A 22,082-nucleotide genomic window follows, 5' to 3' on the forward strand; every position below is an offset into this window, starting at 1 on the left:
TTCGAAACCAACTGCAATTCTGAAAAAAACTTTCTAACTCCTCGCGAAAAGTAGAAGAATTCAAGAAGAAAACATACAAATCTCCATCAAAAACCACCTAAAGAACGAACAAACATTATTCAAGGTACTGTTTTACTATTTTTCTAAGTTTTTCACATTTCTGTTTCTGATTTCGAAATGGAAGCACTATAATGTCCGTATTTCTCTCTCTATTTCACTGTTCTTGGTTTAGATATCATATTACTGTTCTGATGAAACTGTTCTTCGTTTATGCTATTTTACATACTTCTAGTGAATAGTTTAACGTGTGTTTTGATCTATTTTACATGTTTTTTAAGTAGGTTTGTATACATATAAACTATGTATTGAATTTTAGGTTAAATGATTTTTGGGTGTATATGGCGGATTTTTGGGTGTATATGTCGGACTTGGAATGCAACTATTGCTTCTAGTGGCATTTTGAACTTAAATATCTTTCTGAACTCATATAATGTCATGTAATAAAAAAAATGTAGAGGTGTATGGGACTGATATAGATATTAGGAGTATTGAAGTCTAACTGGTACTGTTCTAATTGTGCTTGACCTTGTAGTGTCATTTTAAGCATATTTGATTGAGTTGAATATGATTTTGAACTCATTTAATTTTGTTTAATTGAAAAAATAAAATGTTTATAGGACTGGATTTGAGTGTATGCGGTTGATATTTGGGTGTATCTCACTGATATTTGGGTGTATTTTTTTATTTATTGACAGTATCTCTTTTTCATTGCAGTAAAAATGGCAACCAAGAACCAAGGTGGAAAAAAATACAATGTAAGCACATATATATGTCTTAGAACAAGTCAATTTTTCATAATATAAATATAGGTTATTTAAATGACTCTAATTTTGCTTTTTTTACAGCAAACCAAAGTCTTGAAGTGTGCCACCAGACTATTGAGTGAAAAATTTGAAAATATGAGCGAGGCAAAGAAAGCGATTGTTCGGGAATTAGGTTTTGGTGGACTCATGCACATCCCACCAATGAGGGTGCCTCACAAACTATTAAAGGAGTTGGCTAACTCCTTTAAATTGGACAAAAACACACTCGAAACAAGCTATAGTTCCTTTAAAGTTAAACCCAGCACAATAGAGGCTGTCATTGGCCTCAATGCATCTGGTAACTGATTACAGAAAACCTATATACTTCCATTCTTCGAAATATCTTATTCTGATATCATGTAATCAAGAAATAAATTTAGGTGTATATGAGTGATATTTGGGTATATATGAGTGATATTTGGGTGTATTTCAAGTAATTTAGAGGGTAAATTATTTTCTTTTTTGTAGGAGATCTATTTCCTGATAAAGTGAGTTATAAGAAACTTTCTGAAGAGAACAAACTGATTTTTAGAAGGTTCTAGGGGAAGACTCTAAAGAATCTGATTGATAACATAATGAGTATTGGTGTAGAAAACGAACAAGATTGCCTGATGTTCAAGAGGATTTTTATCCTCTATATTCAGATGGCAGTCTTGTTGCCAACAATAATAAACAAAATCTCTCATGTGCACCTAAATTCAATTTTTAAGATGAAAAAAATAAGGAGGGCAACTGGGGAGCCCATGTGCTGAATTTCATCATCAAAGGCATAACTGACTACCGTCTGAAAAAAAAAAATCAATCGATGGCTGCTTCTTTGCCTTGATGATAATCTATTTTCATCTGGCAAAAAACAAAGACAATAAAGAAGAAAAAAATCCTGGACTACCCTGGGTTAGCAATTGGAATAGAGAGCAGTTGGTTGCAAGGATGAGAGTAGAAATAGATGGACATATGGTAAGTGAACAGAATTCCTTCTCTAATTTGGTATATTTTATTTATGTAGATGCTGTAAACTAACATTTTTACTGTTTCAGGACATTGTAAAGAAGGCAGAAACAAAAAATAAAGTGAAACAAATGAAAGAAAAAGAAAAGAAAAAAAAAATAAGGCAAGCTCATCATCTGAGAGTGATACATTTGAAACTGAAGTTGATTCTTCCTCTGAGTCTAAGTCTGAAGAAGACTCAGAGGAACCAAAAAAGAAACAACCCACCAGGACGGCCAAAAAGTAAGTAATATTTTTGGGTGTATTTGTCACTTTTAGGGTGTTTTTTACTAATGATTGTTTGCCTTCCAGAATGGAATCCAGAAAAAGGAAGCAAATTCTAGAGGATTCCAATTCAAAAAGTGAATCGAATGATGAGTAAGATTCTAAAATTATCATTGCTTTCTTTTTCGTTTATTTTCAAAATTTGATGTATTAACAGAGTGTTTCTCATTAACTTTCAGAAGTGAAGAATCATCACCAATAAAAAAACAAAAAACAAAGAAAAAATTCAGACTACACTCAAAAAGTAAGTACTACTTTGGATAGTATTTTATCATCAATTTTATTTGTGTTTTTCTGATTCATACTTTTTTTATTTCCAGGGCGCAATCCAAAAAGAGAAAGTACATTGTTGAGGATTCGTCTCCTGAACAAACTCAATCCTACGATGGGTAAGATACTTTGTAAAGCTATATTACCGTTTATCATCAAAATTATATTTGTTAACATGTTCTTTTATGCATGTACTGCCAGATCTGAACTTGGAACTGAAGTATTACAAGAATTCTTAAGGGAATCAAAAAAGAAGAAAACCAATAAAAAAGCTGATGCACAGGGGTTTGTTATATTTGGGTGTATATTACTGATTTTAAGGTGTTTTTGTTGCTGATAATTGTTTTTTGTTTCCCATGAAGAAGGGAGCTCAGCTGCGATCGACAGAAGGTCACTATGACTCATCCAAAACGTAAGAACATTTATTTGATAAAATCTTGATATCTTGATTTAACTGTAAAGTATTTTTACTAAATGATGTTTATTCTATGCTTAGAATGCTTGAGGTGAACTTAGGAAGTGAGAATGATGCATTGTTTCAAGAACAAACCGTTCAAAGCAGCATAAACAAACTGGTGGATAGCATGTAATTTTTGTTTCTAATACTGGTTGCTTTTATCATTTTTTACCTTTTGCTTCTAATTCTGTATGTATTTTTTTTAGAAAAAAAGCTCTTTAATATTTTATTCAAGAAAAAAAAAGAAAGAAAAAAAAGTAAAAACTACAACTACGTAAGTTTTCAAAAAACAAAGCCTGTGTTTCTTTTCAATGCTTCATGTGTATTTTGACTTTATTTGGGTGTATTTCAGGTTGAGTCTGGTAGAAAAATCAGCTAATGAGCCATCTCAATAGAACATGATGGTTGTGCGGATGGAGACACATTCACAACCTGAAGCACTTTCAATGTGAGTTTTAAGTTTTACAACTAAATTTCAACCTTATAATCATGAATTTTAACGGGCTTTCTTAACTTTTTATTTTTGTCTTGTTTAGAGTTCCGATTCAAGTTTATGTCCCTCTGTCCCAGACAACCCCTGTGCCAGCAATTGAACCATCCCCCGCAAAGTCTCCGAGAGAGAAAATTAATGAAGAAAGAACAAAAAGGTAAGGAATAATATTTGGGTGTATTTGGTTATTATTTGGGTGTATATTGTGCTTATTTGGGTGTATTTGATTATTATTTGGTGTATATTTTCCTTATTTGGGTGTATATCTTCAGAATTGATCTGTAACTAATTTTTTTATAATATGATTCGTTTTATCTAACCTTGCAGCACTCCACAACCCCTGAAATCTGATGAAAGCACACCCACAATTTCACCAGCTCTATCTAAAATGTAAGTTTAGCACAATATAATTTGCTTTTCGATATCATTAGTCTATTCTTATTCTTATAGTACGTTATATGTAAACAGGCAGTAATCCAGTCCCAGAAGACGCTGCTGCACTGATGATGATGACCCGAACAGCATCCTACATACCTAAAGAAGGACCGATGCCATTATTCAGCCTTTGGTTTGACTGATTCAAGCTAAGAAGAAGCACTGACACAAGAGGGGTAGGGGCAACCAGGAGCTTAGAAGGAAAAAAGTCCTGAAACACCAAAACTAATCAAACAATTAGAGGAACTGGTGGAAAAAATTGTAGATAGTGGGGGTGAAGACAGCATTGGATTATGCAGAGGGTAAAAGTCCGCCGATTGAAAAGTAGTGTGCCGAAGAAATTTTTGAAAAGTTTGAAATTTCTGTGAAGAGCAAGGAGATATCGGCTGAAATGAAAGAGAAATGTTACGTCTGGGCCACACGTGTGAAGACATACGGAGATTGAAGCACTAATGAGTATGACCCGGTGTGCACCTTCAAAGCCCAAGATCGATTCATTTTGTCAAAAGTCTACTTTGCATCTCTGAAAGCTGCTACACACATAGAAGCTGAGGTAATATTAGAATAACATTAATGATTTCATCATGAAATGTAACTGCAATGTTGATTGATGTAAATTGATTTGTTTTTTTTTCTTGATTGTCACTGCCATGTGCCTGATCCTGAACCAACAAAACATTAAAAGATTTCAAGAAGAAACATACTGTCTTCCCCCTGATATTGTGGTAAGATGTACTTCAATGAAATTTAGGTGTATTTCTGTAATCTTTTGGGTGTATTATATATTTCATTTGGTGTTTTAAAAATGTTGCAGAACATCGCCATTGGAAATCATCCATATGCTAATTCTTACAGCCTAAATCCAAAAAGCCATTTAGGGTCGAAGACTACCCAATGTTTATACCCTTTTTGGACCTCAAAAAATTAGCATCACATCCATATGTAAGTTTTCATTTCTAAAACTTCTTATCACAATTCTTTGGTTATGTGCCAATTAAACTAAAATACTGTTCAATGTGGACATGCTTTAGATTTTTGCACGTGTTTGCTATTCAGAGCATTGTGGATATGGGTGGCTGACGTAAGAAAGAAAAAATTGTATATTCTTGACCCGTATCACAAGGAGTCAAGGAGTGTCCTTCCAAAGCCGGAATGAAGCTAAATACATTAGTTGTAAGTTGTTTATGTGTTTTGTGTTTTAACATTTGAGTGTATTTCTGTTCAAAATAAGGTATAGTTTGTGATCCTTTGACTGTATTTCTTTATTAAATTTATTCTTATATTTTACTTTGTTTTTTGTTTTTAGGGATATGTAATTTCGAGAATGATGGTATACGCTGGGGGGCACCTCTCAGGAAAAAGGATCATGAAATTGAACCATCATACATTAACATCTCAGGCCAAAAAATAAGGTATAAATCTTTCACTCTGAAAATTAATTTTCCTATATTAATTTGCTAATTTATTTTTTGTTTTTCAGCTATGATTGTGCTATTTATGTAATGAAATTGCTTGAAATAATTCAGCCTGAAAATATTAAAAGGGGAAAGTATGAGTGGGACAATTGGACTCAGGTAATTGTGTTTAAAACTATATAACTCTATTACTTTACTAGATTAACATAGTTAATTAAAAAGAATATTCTTTTAAACTATAGGAGGAGGTGGACCACTTTAGAGTAGAATTTGCTTTTTGGATTCTATTTCATGAAATGAATCAAGACAGAGCTGAAGCCATTAGGGGAAGTGAAGCAGTAAGATTGTCCAAGCCATCCTCACTGTTGTTGAGTCCATATTGTCAAATAGATTCATATGATATTGACAGTGATTAATCTAAGTGTTATGTATTTTTGGAATAGTTTGAATACTGATGGTTTATCAGTGGCTAAGAAAAGGGCGGGGGAAGGGGGGTTGAATCTTAGCCCATTTTTCACTTAAAAACACTTGTTGTCCTTTTAGAGCACTTGAGGAGATTTTTGTTGTTTTTGTCTCGTGCCTAGTCAAGAGACTTTTTCTTTTTGTCTCGTAACCAGCCAAGAGATATTTTTTCAGTTTTGTCTCCTAAGCAGCAGAATCAGAAATGGAGTAGAAGAGAGAGAGAAATCACACCAAGATGTATCCTGGTTCAGCTGCTAAGTGCAATGCAGCCTACATCCAGTCTCCACCACAACAATGATGAAATTTCGCTATAATCATCATGATTACATGCACCAATTCTCCCTAGAAACTACCCTTCCTATCCGAGACAAGTCTAGAATCTAACCCCAATCCTGAACTTGACTTTATAACTCACCAAGCTTTCAACTGTAAAGTGCTAACCCAACTTGCAAGGAGATTTTCACAGAATCATGAAACACAACACAGATGTACAAAGGACCTCTAAGGACATCTATAGCTTTTTCTTTTAATTTTGTGCACTCTACCTTTTTTCGCTCTATGGCTTTTTTCTTACAAACATCACTGTTTGCCTTTTTCCATGAGACTCAAGATAGACAAAATTAAACAGAAAAATACAAAATAGAAAACATTAAAGGAGAAGAACTTCTGTTAGTTGGGGTAGCTATAGGAACACTATGCTTTCTTTTCCTTACTTCAAGCCCTGGCTGTTCTCCCTTATTTATAGAAAGGGAAGCCTCCAAAGTTGAAACTCTTGAACCGAGCTAATCTTCTTCTTCTTCAACCAAAAACCGGTTCGGCCAGAGAGAGAGTAGAGGAAACCGTATGTAAAATCCAACATGCAATTACCTCTGTGTCTTCGCCTTGTCATCAATCTTCATCAATCCGGGCCTTCCGTCTTGACTTGCACTCCATGAAGGATTCCTAGCCCTTGATGAGTTCTTGATGATGACAACTCCATCTGCTCAAGCTTTTGCCTCTTCCTCCACGTAGCTACAGTAGCTACCTCCTGTGGTGGTTGATCAAAAGCTGAGACGAGCTATGTCTCTAAGGATCTTCTTCCTCTGACCGAATGGATCTTCTTCCATTTTAGGTTATGGAAGGCTTGAGCTTACTTCACCACATCTTACCTTTTGTGGTAAAGATCTTTAGCCACTCCATACCTCAGATTTTCTTTTTCTTGATGCCATCAGCATAATGGCTCTTTGCTTGTGCCTAGCTTTATCACTTCTTTCTCTGATAGCTTGTTTCTTCATTTTTCTTTTTGACAGAGAAGTGATCGAAAGTTTGAGAGAGAAGAGAGAGTAGAAAGAAAAGCATTAAATGGATTTGAACAAATGAATTAAAATGAATTAATTTTACTTTCCTCTTGCTTTGAGTGGCGTGGATCATCATTAAGTCTCCATCAAATCAATTTCTCTTTCTCTTTCATGGTCCCAATGTCTGCATTAACTCCTCTTAATAAAAATTTGAATTCCACCACATGATGGAAATGAGATCCGTTGGAATCATGCAGCAAAACATTTGAAGAAAAAGATTTCATCATGTTGAATGGGTAGAGAAAAATATTGTGCCCATTTCCTTTTCTTTGATTTCGGGCCAGCCACCTTGTTTGGGCTTTAAATTGGTTTTCCTAGCCCAACAAGCATAACAATTCAGCCACAACATTTAACATTTTTATAACCAAGGTTGATTCTCTTTCAACATCTTGGGCTTGCTATTTTTCGATCCAATATCAAAATCTGCACAGCAGAACCAAAATGAAATTAATAATTTTGCAATTAATCATATTAATAATGTTTAGTCATCACTAATTTAATTTAGAGTTTTCTAAACTCATCAATCTCCCCCTTGATGACAAACATTATTAAAAATTGAAATGGAAAGAAATCAAAGATTAGAGTACTCCCTTTGAAGATTAGGATTCCTTCTCCTTTCCAATTGTTACATGGCTCCCCCTTAATATATGCCATTTTACCAAGGGAAGCATTTCCTGTAACAATTTTTATCAAGCCTAAGGCAACTATGTTATTCAACATATGGAATTTGAGATGTTGAATGGCTTGATTTATGAGCAGAAGTAGAATGATAAACACAACTCATTTGTTCTCATATAAATAATTTTCTGCTCAATAACAATAAAAATGTTTTTGAGCACGGAGTACAAAAACTCATTTGATAATTCCCAAAAATTTTCTGCCAAATCATTTGATTAAATAAACAACATTTTCCAGCCATCATATCAGAGCAAAATAATTATCAGTTTATAGCAAGGAAAACATTTTTAATCAAACATAATTATATCAGAGCACAAAAAAATTATCCAGCATTTATTCATATATCATATCATAAAGGGATTATCAAAAAGTAACTAAGTTCCAAATACAGCAGCCATTTCAACAAAACAGATCATAATCATTGGAACAAGGAGTTTGTGCACAGGGGTGATCATGAATCACAAAAGATTTCAGCCCCTGTTTCTTTCAACTTTCAATTTTTTCAGCTTTCGTCCCCCTTTTGTCATCAAAGGGGAACCTACAAAAAGTGACAACGAAACATACACAAATATAACCAAGACCAAAATATCCAAGAGTTTAACAAAATAACAGAGGTCTAGAGTATCCAAACAGCCTACAAAGTACCAAAATAAACCATATAGAACCAGAATTCAACAAGAGACAAATAAGTCAATCATAAGAAAGGTTGTACTCAGATCTAGATTCATCATTCTTATCGGCAGCCCCCATCTCTTCTTCAAAATTCTGAAGCATTAGACCCACTCTTTCTTGGAACTTTGTCCAAGCTTTTTCATTTTCGTATGCTTGCTTACGAGCGGCCTTGTAAGATTGCACCATCAATTGGGACATATTAGAAAACTCAGTGAGGACCTCCTTGATGGATTCTACCTCCTTGGACGGGTCGGCTGGGTGGCTCTCAAAATCACTGTCAGAGGACGTTGACCGTTTTTCTTTGGTGCCTTTCATAGTACCTGAAATTCCTCCTCCCTTAATTGATGAAACTTTATTATTTACATCTTCATTAGTTAGATCAACATTGAAATATTTGAAGATGAAGGTAAGAAATATGCCATAGGGAGGTTAGCCTTTTTGGTACTTCTAACACATCCCCACATATGCCTTACCATGAGATATGCAAAGGAAATAGGAGATGAAGTAATAATAGCAAATAGCACAAAGGAATCAGAAACGATTACTCTATTGTATGAACCACTCTGTGGAGTCAGAATGTGAGTAATGATTATGTGTAGTAATGCTCTTTCTGAACCAAGGGCCTTGTGGGTTGGAACCGTGCCATCCAGACCAGATAGATTCTCACAGATTTGGTGCAGAGCAATCTGATATGTGACTCCAACTTGAGAATCCCATTTTTCTGACATATAAGCTGCTGTCCTTCATCAACATAACCCAGGGCAGCGCTTATTATTTCTCTGCTCAGAGTCATGTAAACCCGCTTCACATAGGAATGTATTGCACCATCAATCAGCCTCATGTTTGCATAAAACTCTCGAACCAAGGCAGGGTATACAGGTTTCTGAATATTGAATAGGGGAGTCCACTTCATATTCTCAAAACCGGGGGGTTGTGGCACAAACACTTCTCTATCAATAAAGCCATTAAGAAAAGCACACTTGATATCCATTTGGAATATTTTAAAACCCTTATGGGCAGCATAGGCAAGAAGCAACCTAATTGCTTCCATTCTTTCTACCGGAGCAAAAAACTCATCAAAATCTATACTCTCTTCTTGATCATAACCTTGGGCCACTAATCTAGCCTTTTTATGAACAACCTTTCCATCCTCACCTAATATATTTTTGAAAACCCACTTAGTATCCGTTACCTTCTTACCATCCGGATGAGGTACTAGTGTCCAAACCTCATTCTTGTCAAATTGAGCTAGCTCTTCTTGCATGGCTTTGACCCAAGAAGGATCTTCAAGAGCTTGCTTCACATTATTAAGCTCCATTTGTGACAAGAAAGCAAGATTCCTTGGTTCGGTTTGCTTTTTGGTTGAGGATCTTGTTGTTACACCTTGTGAGGGATCACCAATGATAAAGTCATGAGATAACCCTTCATGGACTTCCATTCTCTTGGTTTCTGGAGTGGTGTTGAGCTTTGATGAGCTTCAATGGGTTGTTCTGTTCCAGATTCTCTTGCTGACTCAGGAGACAAAACAGAAATGTCTCCCCCATCCTGATGAGACAAATATAGACGGACATATTCTTCATTTTGGACAGGTTTGGAATTTTCTTCACTGGCTTCCTTGTTGACGGAATCTTCACAATATGTATCATCTTCTATCATAGTACTGGGAATTGAGTTAGTATCACAAAAAAAACATGTATGGATTCCTCTATGGTTCTGTGTTCTTTGAGATAAATTCTATAAGCCTTGCTAGTGGTGGAGTATCCAACAAACATCCCCTCATAGAATTTTGGATCAAATTTACTAAGATTTTCTTTGTTGTTAAGTACAAAGCATTTGCATCCAAAAACATGGAAATACTTAAGATTAGGAGGGGTTCCTTTCCAAAGCTCATAAGGAGTTTTCTTTAACCCTTTTCTAATGATGGTCCTATTCAAAATGTAACAAGCTGTATTTACAGCTTCAGCCCATAGAAATTTTGGAATTTCATTTTCACATAGCATAGCCCTAGTCATCTCTTGAAGGCTTCTATTCCTTCTTTCAACAACCCCATTTTGTTGAGGGGTTCTAGGGCATGAAAAGTTATGAGCAATTCCAAAATTATCACAGAATTTTTCAAAGTCTTGGTTTTCAAATTCCTTCCGTGATCACTTCTCAAATGGACAATTTTCAAATCTTTTTCATTTTGAATTCTTTTGCAAAGGGTTGAGAAAGCATGAAAAAACATCATTTTTATGAGCAAGAAAAAATACCCAACTGAATCTAGAGTAATCATCCACCACCACTAAACCATAGTGTTTACCTCTTAAATTTTGAGTTCTTGTTGGACCAAAAAGATCAATGTGTAACATCTCTAATAGCCTCTTGGTTGAAATTTCATCTTTTGTTTTAAAAGAGGATTTTACTTGTTTGCCCAATTGGCAAGCATCACAAGTAAGATCCTTATCAAATTTAATATTTGGAATTCTTGTAACCAAATTTTTCTTGACTAGCTTAGAAATTTGGTACATGCTAGCATGACCCAATTTCTTATGCCATAGCCATTTTTAAGATTCAAGAGAAGTGAAGCATGTTAATTTTTGATCTTTTAAGTCCTCAAGAGTCAATCCATACACATTATTGCACCTTTTAGCCTCAAACAAAATAACCCCAGATTTTTCACTAATAACTAAGCACACAAATTTTCTAAAGATAACTTCATATCCTAGATCACACAATTGGCTAACACTTAGTAAATTGTATTTCAAACCATCAACAAGAAGAACATCATTTATAAAAAATGAGAAACTTTTACCAACTTTTCCAATGGCCACTATTTTTCCTTTACCATCATCACCGAAAGTGACAAACCCTCCATCATACTCATCAAACTTTATGAAGAAGGTTGCCTTTCCAGTCATATGCCTAGAGCATCCGCTATTCATGTACCACATATGGTCCTTCCACTTGGATGCTAGGCATACCTACAAAATGAGCTTAAGTGACCTTAGGTATCCAAATCTTTTTGGATCCTTTCACGTTAAACCATCTCCTTTGTCCTAATCCATTGTAGTAAAAAACAACTTTGCAAACTTTGTTACCAATCATTCTTTCACCAAAGAAGCATTGAATGGGAAAGTGGTAATTCTGGTTGCATAGTCTACAAAATCTTGGAGTTGCTATTTTGCTAAAGCTTGTTGGGTTTTGAAACCTTGTGTCATTAGAAGATGAGTCTATGTTTACAAAAGAAGGTTTCTCAACAGATTTTAAGGTTTTATAAAAACCTAAACCCGCTTTATCATAAAGAGGTCTTTGATTAGCCAAGATTTAGTTTAATTTTTCAGAACTTTGAGTTAACTTGGCTAAGTCATCTTCAAGGCTTTTGACCTTTTTAAGCAACTCTTCATTTTCTTTAAAATAGTTTACATATGCAACAACAGAATGATGGCTTTCACAGCTTTTAAGTTGGCTCTTAACTGCTTGTTTTCTTCAACAAGTTCAACAGCATTTTCAGCCTCCCTTAATTGATCTTTACGAAAATCATTTTCTGCTTTAAGAATGGTGATTTATTGTTCAAGATCTTGGTTATCAAGTAAGAAGCATCTAATTTTTTCAGAAAGGTGGTATATCATAAGATGAAGATCTTCAGTGTTAGGGTTATTAAAGACTATCTGTTCAATGTGATCTTCCATGAGACATGGTTGGGACTTGGTTTCTGAGTTTTCATCATCTTCTGAGTCATTTTCCAAGTCCTCCCAGGAAGCCATCAGCCCCTTTTTCTTTCCCTTCTTTGGCTTTTCTTCCTTCTTTAACTTAGGGCAATCGGATTTGAAATGCCCAGTCTCTTTGCAGTTGTAGCATATCACCTTGCTGAAATCTTTCTTTTGTTTTCTTGAACTGCTTCCCTTGCTTCTTTCCTTAAGCTTCACCATTTTTCTGAATTTTTTGGCAAACAACACAAATTCATTTTCAGAGGAATAATCACTGGATTCATCAAATGTAAGAGCTATTCCTTTTCTTTTTGAATCTTTTTTAAATAGGTGTTTTTAAATGCCAGTAAGTTTCCCCTCAAATCCTCATATGTCATAGAGTCAAGACCACTACTCTCAGAAATTATTAATGCCTTAGTTTCCCACTCTTTTGTGAGACATCTTAACACTCTCCTCACAAGCAAAGATTCAGGATACTTGATTCCCATAGAATCCAAGCCAACAATGATATGTTGAATCTTTCAAATATTTTATCTATTGATTCTCCTTCCTTCATTGAGAATATTTCATATTCTCTGTTCAGCATGTCTATCCTGGTCTTCTTCACAATGGTGGTTCCTTCATGTGTGACTTGAAGTTTGTCCTAGATTTCCTTTGCCGTTGTGCATCGTGATACTCGTTGGTACTCCTCGAAGCTAATTGCACAGTTGAGCAAGTTGATAGCCTTGGCATTAAGCTCCACCTTCTTTCTATCCTCTTCGGTCCAACTTGCTTCGGCTTTAAGAAAGACCACTCCTTCAGCACTTGTGGTGGTTGGATATTGGGGACCCTCCAGGATGATCTTCCAAAGTCTGTAATCTACTGCTTGCACAAAAATCTTCATTCTCTCCTTCCAATAGGTGTAGTTTTTCCCATTGAAAAGAGGAGGTCTGTTGCTTGACTGTCTTTCTGTCAGATTGTAGGACACCAAATTTGAGCCACTGTTCTCTGCCATCTGGATCTTTTTTCCAAGCTGCAAAGCTTGATCTCTTTGAGACCAAGCTCTGATACCAATTGATGGTTTATCAGTAGCTAAGAGAAGGGGGGTTGAATCTTAGCCCATTTTTCGCTTAAAAACACTTGCTGTCCTTTTAGAGCACTTGAGGAGATATTTCTTGTTTTTGTTTCGTGCCTAGTCAAGAGACTTTTTTTTTGTCTCGTAACCAGCCAAGAGATATTTTTTCAGTTTTGTTTCCTGAGCAGCAGAATCAGAAATGGAGTAAAAGAGAGAGAGAGAAATTACACCAAAATGTATCCTGGTTCAGCTGCTAAGTGCAATGCAGCCTACATCCAGTCTCCACCATAACAATGATGGAATTTCACTATAATCATCATGATTACATGCACCAATTCTCCCTAGGAACTACCCTTCCTATCCGGGACAAGTCCAGAATCTAACCCCAATCCTGAACTTGACTTGATAACCCACCAAGCTTTTAACTGCAAAGTGCTAACCCAACTTGCAAGGGGATTCCCACAGAATCATGAAACACAACACAGATGTACAAAGGACCTTTAAGGACATCTATGGATTTTTCTTTTAATTTTGTGCACTCTACCTTTTTCTGCTCTATGGCTTTTTCTTACAAACCTTACTGTTTGCCTTTTTCCACGAGACTCAAGACAGACAAAATTAAACAGAAAAATACAAAATAGAAAATATTGAAGGAGAAGAACTTCTGTTAGCTGGGGCAGCTATAGGAACACTATGCTTTCACTCTTTTCCTTGCTTCAAACCATGGTTGTTCTCCCTTATTTATAGAAGGGGAAACCTCCAAGGTTTAAACTCTTGGACCGAGCTAATATTCTTCTTCTTCAACTAAAAACCGGTTCGGCCATAGAGAGAGAGTAGAGGAAACCGTATGTAAAACCCAACATGCATTTATCTCTGTGTCTTCCCTTGTCACCAATCTTCATCAATCCTGGCCTTCCATCTTGACTTGCACTCCAAGAAGGATTCCTAGCCCTTGATGAGTTTTTGATGATGACAGCTCCATCTGCTCAAGCTTTTGCCTCTTCCTCCACGTAGCTACAGTAGCTACCTCCTGTGGTGGTTGATCAAAAGCTGAGACGAGTCATGCCTCCAAGGATCTTCTTCCTCTGACCGAATGGATCTTCTTCCATTTTAGGTTATGGAAGGCTTGAGCTTACTTCACCACATCTTACCTTTTGTGGTAAAGATCTTTAGCCACTCCATACCTCAGATTTTCTTTTTCTTGATGCCATCAACATAATGGCTCTTTGCTTGTGCCTAGCTTTATCACTTCTTTCTCTGATAGCTTGTTTCTTCATTTTTCTTTTTGACAGAGAAGTGATCGAAAGTTTGAGAGAGAAGAGAGAGTAGAAAGAAAAGCATTAAATGGATTTGAACAAATGAATTAAAATGAATTAATTTTACTTCCCTCTTGGTTTGAGTGGCGTAGATCATCGTTAAGTCGCCATCAAATCAATTTCTCTTTCTCTTTCATGGTCCCAATGTCTGCATTAACTCCTCTTAATAAAAATTTGAATTCCACCACATGATGGAAATGAGATCCGTTGGAAGCATGCAGCAAAACATTTGAAGAAAAAGATTTCATCATGTTGAATGGGTAGAGAAAAATATTGTGCCCATTTCCTTTTCTTTGATTTCGGTCCAGCCACCTTGTTTGGGCTTTAAATTGGTTTTCCTGGCCCAACAAGCATAACAATTCAGCCACAACATTTAACATTTTTATAACCAAGGCTGATTCTCTTTCAACATCTTGGGCTTGCTATTTTTCGGCCCATTATCAAAATCTGCACAGCAGAACCAAAATGAAATTAATAATTTTGCAATTAATCATATTAATAATGTTTAGTCATCACTAATTTAATTTAGAGTTTTCCAAACTCATCAAATACTTCTTGTAAAATTTTGTGAATATAATCCAGTTTTATTATAATTTTTTTCCAAAATTTAACTGTCTCTGCTGTATTCAACACGAAACCTACTAATACATCTAATTACTTTAATAATACACCCAATTATGACTGGTATACACCCAAAATGAGTCCTCGCATATTTCAATTGAAAAATCAACAAAGATGTATGAGAATTCAAAAATTTGAATTGTTAACCTTTTTAGGATTTGATTGTATATTTATACTAAATCTAAAACAAACAAATATAAAAAATTGAATTTTACTCCCAAAAAATTGAATTTTACACCCAAATATTTTTCACTATACACCCAAAATTCCCCTGCTGCTGGATCCCTTAAATCCTAAACCATAAACCCTAACACCCTAAACCCTAAACCCTAAAACAATAAATTCTAAACCCTAAACCCTAAACCCTAAACCCTAAACCCTAAACCCTAAACCCTAAACCCTAAACCCTAAAACTAAACAAAACACTAATTTCTAATATAAACAGCAGCATCTGAAAAACATAAAAAAATCGAATTTTATACCAAAAAAACTGAATTTTACACCCAAATATTTTTACTATACACCCAAAATTCTATCCTCTACTGCTGGATCCCTAAAACCCTAAACCCTAAACCCCTAAATCCCTAAACCTCTAACCACTAAACCCTAAAATCCTAAACCCTAAATCCTAAACCCATAAACCCTAAACTCCTCCACCCTAAACCCTAAAACCCTAAACCCTAAATGTTAAACCTTTAACCACTAAATCCTAAAACCCTAAACCTTAAACCATAAAACTAAACAAAATTCTAATTTCTAACATAAACAACAGCATATGAAAAATATAAAAAAATTAAAATTTACACCCACATATTTTCACTATACACCCAAAATTCTATCCCCTGCTGTTGGATTAATAAAACCCTAAACCCTAAAACCCTAAACCATAAACCCCTAAACCATAAATCCCTACACCATAAACCCTAAACCCTAAACCTTAAACACTGAATCCTAAACCTCTAACCACTAAACCCTAAATCATAAATCCTAAATCCTAAACCTTAAACCATAAAAACTAAACAAACACTAATTTCTAACATAAATAGCAGCATCTGAAAAATATAAAAGTAAAATATCAAACACAAGAAAATTCAGAAATACACCAAAAAAGCTGAGCGTTACACTAATATCCTGTAACTATACACCCAAAAAACTATCCCCTACTGCTGGTTTCCTAAACTGATAATTCATAACATGTCTGTGATATTGGCTGGAATTTGCTTGCAGCACTGATGTAGCATCAAAAAGGTTTAACTAGAAATAATAAACTCACATATTAGCAAAACTATTAACAAGAAAATTAAACTCAATCACCACCTATTTAAAGAACATCACTTTTACCTCGTTTAGAGCTTTCGTTTTCTTCTTCTTTGAGGTATTTACAATCTATTTGTCCAACTTTGAACCTAGCCTATTTTTTGGACGTCCTATTGTTCGAACCCTTGGAGGACTTTGAAGTTCGTTAACGGATTTCAAGTTTGCATCTTCATGAGATAATGAACATGTCCCCTTCCTTTTGGCTTTCAGTTCTTCCATCTCAACCATGATGTTATCGTAGGCACGGTGTAGAATGGCAGTCAACTCCTCGGATTCTGATGCAAATTTGCATATATTTTGCGAACGAAACACCAATTCGTCAAACCTCTTGCTTCTTGGCTCCAACAGTGGCTCGTTGTGGCTGCTCTTGATGTGTGTGTGTCACCGCTTTACCTTCTTGCTCCATCGTTCCAATATATATCTCGGTGACACTTGGGTTACTCGTTCAAAGATTAACACACTTAGGACGTGACGGCACAATATCCCTTTTGACTCGAATAATAAGCACTGGCATTTCACTTGGGCTGCTACTGAGTCGTAAGTAACCGCAAACTTGTTGAATATTGAGCTAGAAACTTCTTCACCAACTTCGTATACTAAATAGCCTTGAGCAGAGTTCGTTAATCTTGTGCTGCAATTCACCTTTCCTCTAAATTGTGCTTGGACTTTTTTAAACTTTTGGTGAGTGTACACATGTTGAAACAGAGCTTCAATGGAGGATTTTGTTGCACACGGTATGACGGTGTGAAAATCTACAGCATCGGATTCTCTCTCTCTCTCTGCTCCCTGCTTCCGAGGCAATTATCGTATTGTTTGACAAATTGGATAAGTGATCCATTCCGGGTAATGAACTTGTTAAAAAATGACTGCATGCTCTCGCTCCTTTGTGTCCTTCTCATCCCGGCCCAGAAATGATGATCCAGATAAATTGGCACCCATATATGACGGTATTCGTAAAGATCTGCAAAATACACCCAAATCAGACTATATTACACCCAAAAACATGCAATTTACACCTCTGCTGTAGATTTTAAACATCATTACCTGAAAGCCACTTGTTGTCCACAAGACCATACTTCAGTAGAAAAGCGTTCCAATTCCTATCAAATGATTCTTTGGTATGAGAGTTCCAAATAAATTGGTTCATTTCTTGTTTGATTTCTATGTGTCCCTTATAGCCGTTTAATTTGCTTAGAATCTTCTTTGTGATGTGCTAGATACACCAACGGTGAATTATTGTAGGAATACAAGCCTCTATAGCCCTTTTTATTGACGCACATTAATCGGTGAGAATCCCTTTCAGAGCATTTCCTCCCATGCAACGAAGCCAACATTGAAATAACCATTTGAATGATTTAATATCTTCATTTTTCATCAAAGCGCATCCAAGAAGTGTTAACTGACTGTGGTGATTCACCCCGACAAAAGAACTACAAACCAAATTATACCTAAAACAAATTAGGAGAAAACAGAATTAAAATCATTACATACACCCAAATAATGATTTTTTACACCCAAAAAATCCAATATACACCTCTGTAGCAGATTCATAAAACAACACATAAAACAGAATTAAAATAATTAAATACACCCAAAAACATCCAATATACACCGCTTTTGTAGCAGATTCATAAAGCAACACACAAAACAGAATTAAAATCATTAAATACACCAAATAATGATTTTATACACCCAAAAACATCCAATATACGCTTCCGCAACAGATTCATAAAACAACATTAATTTAGCATCATGAACAAGAACATCATATTACCTGTTTGTATTATAGGTGGTGTCGAATGAAATAACATCTCCGAAATACTCAAAGGCAGCTCTGCTCCTTGCGTCAGCCCAAAAAACCAGCTTAATCGACTAATCGTCCTCAAGTTTGAGCTCAAAAAAGAAATTCTGTCGAAATATTCTTTTGCATCTTCTTGTTCCAAAACATTCCGCACTTCTCTCGTGATGTAATTCCTCACATCTTTTTTAATAAAATTTAACTCAAGGTGACCCCCGGCTGCTGCAACAAATGATTGGTAAGTTTTGCCTGGTCTGATACCGGCTTCCTCGTTATTCTCTATTGTACGACAGATGGACATGCTTAGTTCCCTGTGCTGTTTAAGCATCTCTGCTTGAGTTGGACAGCAAGGATGTTAATGATGCAACACGACCTTCGAAATGATCCAAGCACCAACATCCTTCATTGTGTGTATATAAATTCTTGCAGGGCAATTTAAACCAGTTGTGGGATTTATCTTCTCGATTGGAAATATTTTAGATTTCCGTTTTTCCTCTCTGCTACATGTAATTAATTGATTCTTAATTTCGTTTCCCTTCTTATTTGTGCTCCGAACTCTTGTAGAAAAACCTGCAGCCTTCGCATAGTTCTTGTAAAATTTTGCAGTATCTTCAAGGGTGTTAAAAGTCATTCCAACCTTGGAAACAAACTGGTCATCAACAACATAAAGGGGCTGCAAAATACACCCAAAAATACACCATGTTAAAAACAAGGATATACTATAGAGTTTCTGCACGTCATAAAAAATAACAATTCAACTAAAATACACCGAAATATTCCTGATCTACACCCGAACGACAATAACTCAACTAAAATAATAAGAAAATCCATAAACTGTAAATACACCTAAACTTCCCTAAAATACACCCAAATAGTTCTGACCTACACCCGAATGTCTGGTATAAAATGCACAAAATTAATCAAAACTAGTACATTAGATCCAATACACAGTCAATGTTCACGCATTATTTAGCTAGACAATCATAAACAACTAACTGCATCAAATTCTGATTCAATAATTAACTGAAACTAAATCACAGCTCAGGAATTTCATTCGATTCAAATTCAAAATCCACTTCGTCCTGGTTCACCTGATAATCTAAAGTTGAATCATCCATTATCTTCAAAATAATTTCAAAACTTGATTTCAAAAACCATGAAAATCGAGAAAAACAAAGCAAGAAAACAGAGAGAGAAACGCACGTAAATGACAAAGAAAAAACCAGTGAGAAACGCACGTAAACAACGAATGAAAAGGCAAAGAGAAATACATGAACAAGATCAAACAAAGAAGGCATGAAATTCGAAAAAGGAAACCAAATCCTTTGAAAAAGGAAGTTATATATTCGCGCATTAATTGATTTAAAAGTCTGTTAAAGAGGTGTGTGAAACACACATGCTAAAAGAGGCACGTTTGAGGGTAAAGAACTTCTAACACTTATAAGTGTTAATCGCTTGTATGCTGAGATTATTCCAAATGCACGTGTAAAACTACTTACACTGACTGTACATCAAAATTAAATTCTTAAAATAAATAAAAAATTTTATTATAAAAGACCCATAGAAATAGTTAATTATTAAAAAGGACTATTAATATGAAAATTATTTTAAAAAATTAATTTTTATAATATTTAGAGAAAAGAGCTAATTTAAAAAAAAAATATATCTTTAAGTAATTTATTTATTTATTTTATAAATATATTTTTTTAATTCTCTATTATATTTGAATTTGTATTTACACACCTTCATCTATAATAATAATTTGTATATCTGACAGCGTGAAGTGTTCTTGATTGATGATACTTGATATTATTGCCATTTCATATTGTACGTTTGCCCATAAAGAATGATAATTTTGATTGTCATTTCATATTGTACACTTGCACTTTTTAATGAGTCTTTTGATTGCATTTTTTTATCAAATTGTCAAACAACCTACTTTATCTTTTCATAATAATTCCTCTCTTGCTTGTTCTTCTTTTGATCTTATCCATTCTAATGTTTGGGGTCCCGCTCCTACTACTTCTATGGGAGGAGCTCGATACTTTGTCGTTTTCATTGATGATTATTCACGCTTTACTTAGGTTTATTTGATGACTAATCGCTATGAGTTATCTCAAATTTATATTAACTTTGCCACTATGATTAAAACTCAGTTTTCCAAGGTCATTAAGATTTTTCGCCGCAATATTGCTATGGAATACCATGATTCCAAACTTTTAACCTTTCTTGCAGAGCAGGATACTTTGTCTGAGTTTTCTTGTCCTGGTACATCTCAACAAAATGGCCGAGCTGAACGCAAACACCGTCACAATCTTGACTCTGTTCGTGCAATGCTTCTTTCCTCTTCATGTCCTAAGCTTATTTGAGGTGAAGCTGTTCTTACTGTTGTTCATGTTATCAACAGACTTCCTTCTTTTGTTCTTGGTAATGTTACTCCCTTTGAGCGTCATTATCATACCTCTCCATATTACAGTTCTCTTCGAGTTTTCGGTTGTGTCTGTTTTGTTCTTCTTCAGCCTCATGAACACAATAAACTTGAACCTCGAGCTCGCATGTGTTATTTTTTTTTGTTATGGCACTGAACATAGGGGTTATCGTTGTTGGAATTCTCTCTCTAAACGTATTCGTATATTTCGTCATGTTGTATTTTGGGAGCATCACATGTTCTCTCGATTTTCCTCCTTTGAGTCCATTCTTCCTACGCAGTCACCTTTCTTTACTAACCCAAATGCTGACCTTTTTTCTAGTGATGATTCTACAGGTTCTATCTCGGGTTACTCTCTACAGCTTCCTGCTCTTTCGCCTTCTCCATCTCCCGATGATTCCATACCGGACGACAATCTAAATCCTACCGTCATGCCTCCTCCTTTCACTCATTTTTCTAGGGTAAGAAATTCACCTCCTCATCTTCTTGATTATCATTGATTTTCTACTATTCTTCATCAACATGAACCTAATTTATTCGAGAAGCCTCCACAAATCCAAATTAGCAACAAGCAATGCAGGAAGAAATACAAGCACTTGAAAAGCACACACTTGGTATTTGGTTGATCCTCCTTCTAATCAGGAAGTTGTGGGTAGTAGATGGGTATACAAGATCAAGACTCGCTCTGATGGCTCTATTGACCGTTATAAGGCACGCTTAGTTGCTCAAGGTTGTGCGCAAGAGTTTGGTATTGACTATAAAGAGACTTTTATTCTTGTTGCTCGTCTCACATCTGTTCAAACTCTTCTTGCCATTGCTGCAGTAAAAAAATGGTCTCTTAGTCAGATGGACATGAAGAATGCATTTCTTAATGGAGACCTTGAAAAAGAAGGTCTATATGAAACCACCTCCGGGTTATCCTTGTCCTTCTAGCAAAGTCTGTCTCCTTCGCAAGGCACTTTATGGTCTTAAGCCAGCTCTTCGTGAATGGTTTGATAAGTTCATCACCACTATTTGCAATCTCGGTTTCACTTGCAGCCCTCATGAGAATGCGCTTTTTATTCGTAAAAGTGAATGTGGAGTTGTTCTTCTACTTTTGTATGTTGATGACATGATCATTACTGGAGATGATGTTGATGGTATCTCTAATCTTAAAGCCTCCCTTCACTGTACCTTTGAGATGAAATATCTTGGTTCTCTCAGCTATTTTCTTGGTCTCGAGGTCATATCCACAGATGATGGCATCTATCTCTCTTAGGCTAAGTATGCTTTAGATCTTCTTGGTTGCGCTGGGATTACTGATAGTCGCATTGAGTCTACTCTCCTTGAGCCTAATGTTCAATTTACCCCTATGGATGGTACTGTTTTGGATAATCCTACTCTTTATCGACAATTAATTGGAGGTCTCGTCTACTTAACTGTCACCCGACCAGACATCGCCTATCCAGTTCATGTACTTAGCCAGTTCTTATCACCTCCTCGTACTACTCACTATGCGGCAGTTCTTCGCA

The sequence above is a fragment of the Arachis hypogaea genome, chromosome 3, assembly GCF_003086295.3.
Source record: "Arachis hypogaea cultivar Tifrunner chromosome 3, arahy.Tifrunner.gnm2.J5K5, whole genome shotgun sequence".
In the NCBI taxonomy this organism is placed as follows: Eukaryota; Viridiplantae; Streptophyta; class Magnoliopsida; order Fabales; family Fabaceae; genus Arachis; species Arachis hypogaea.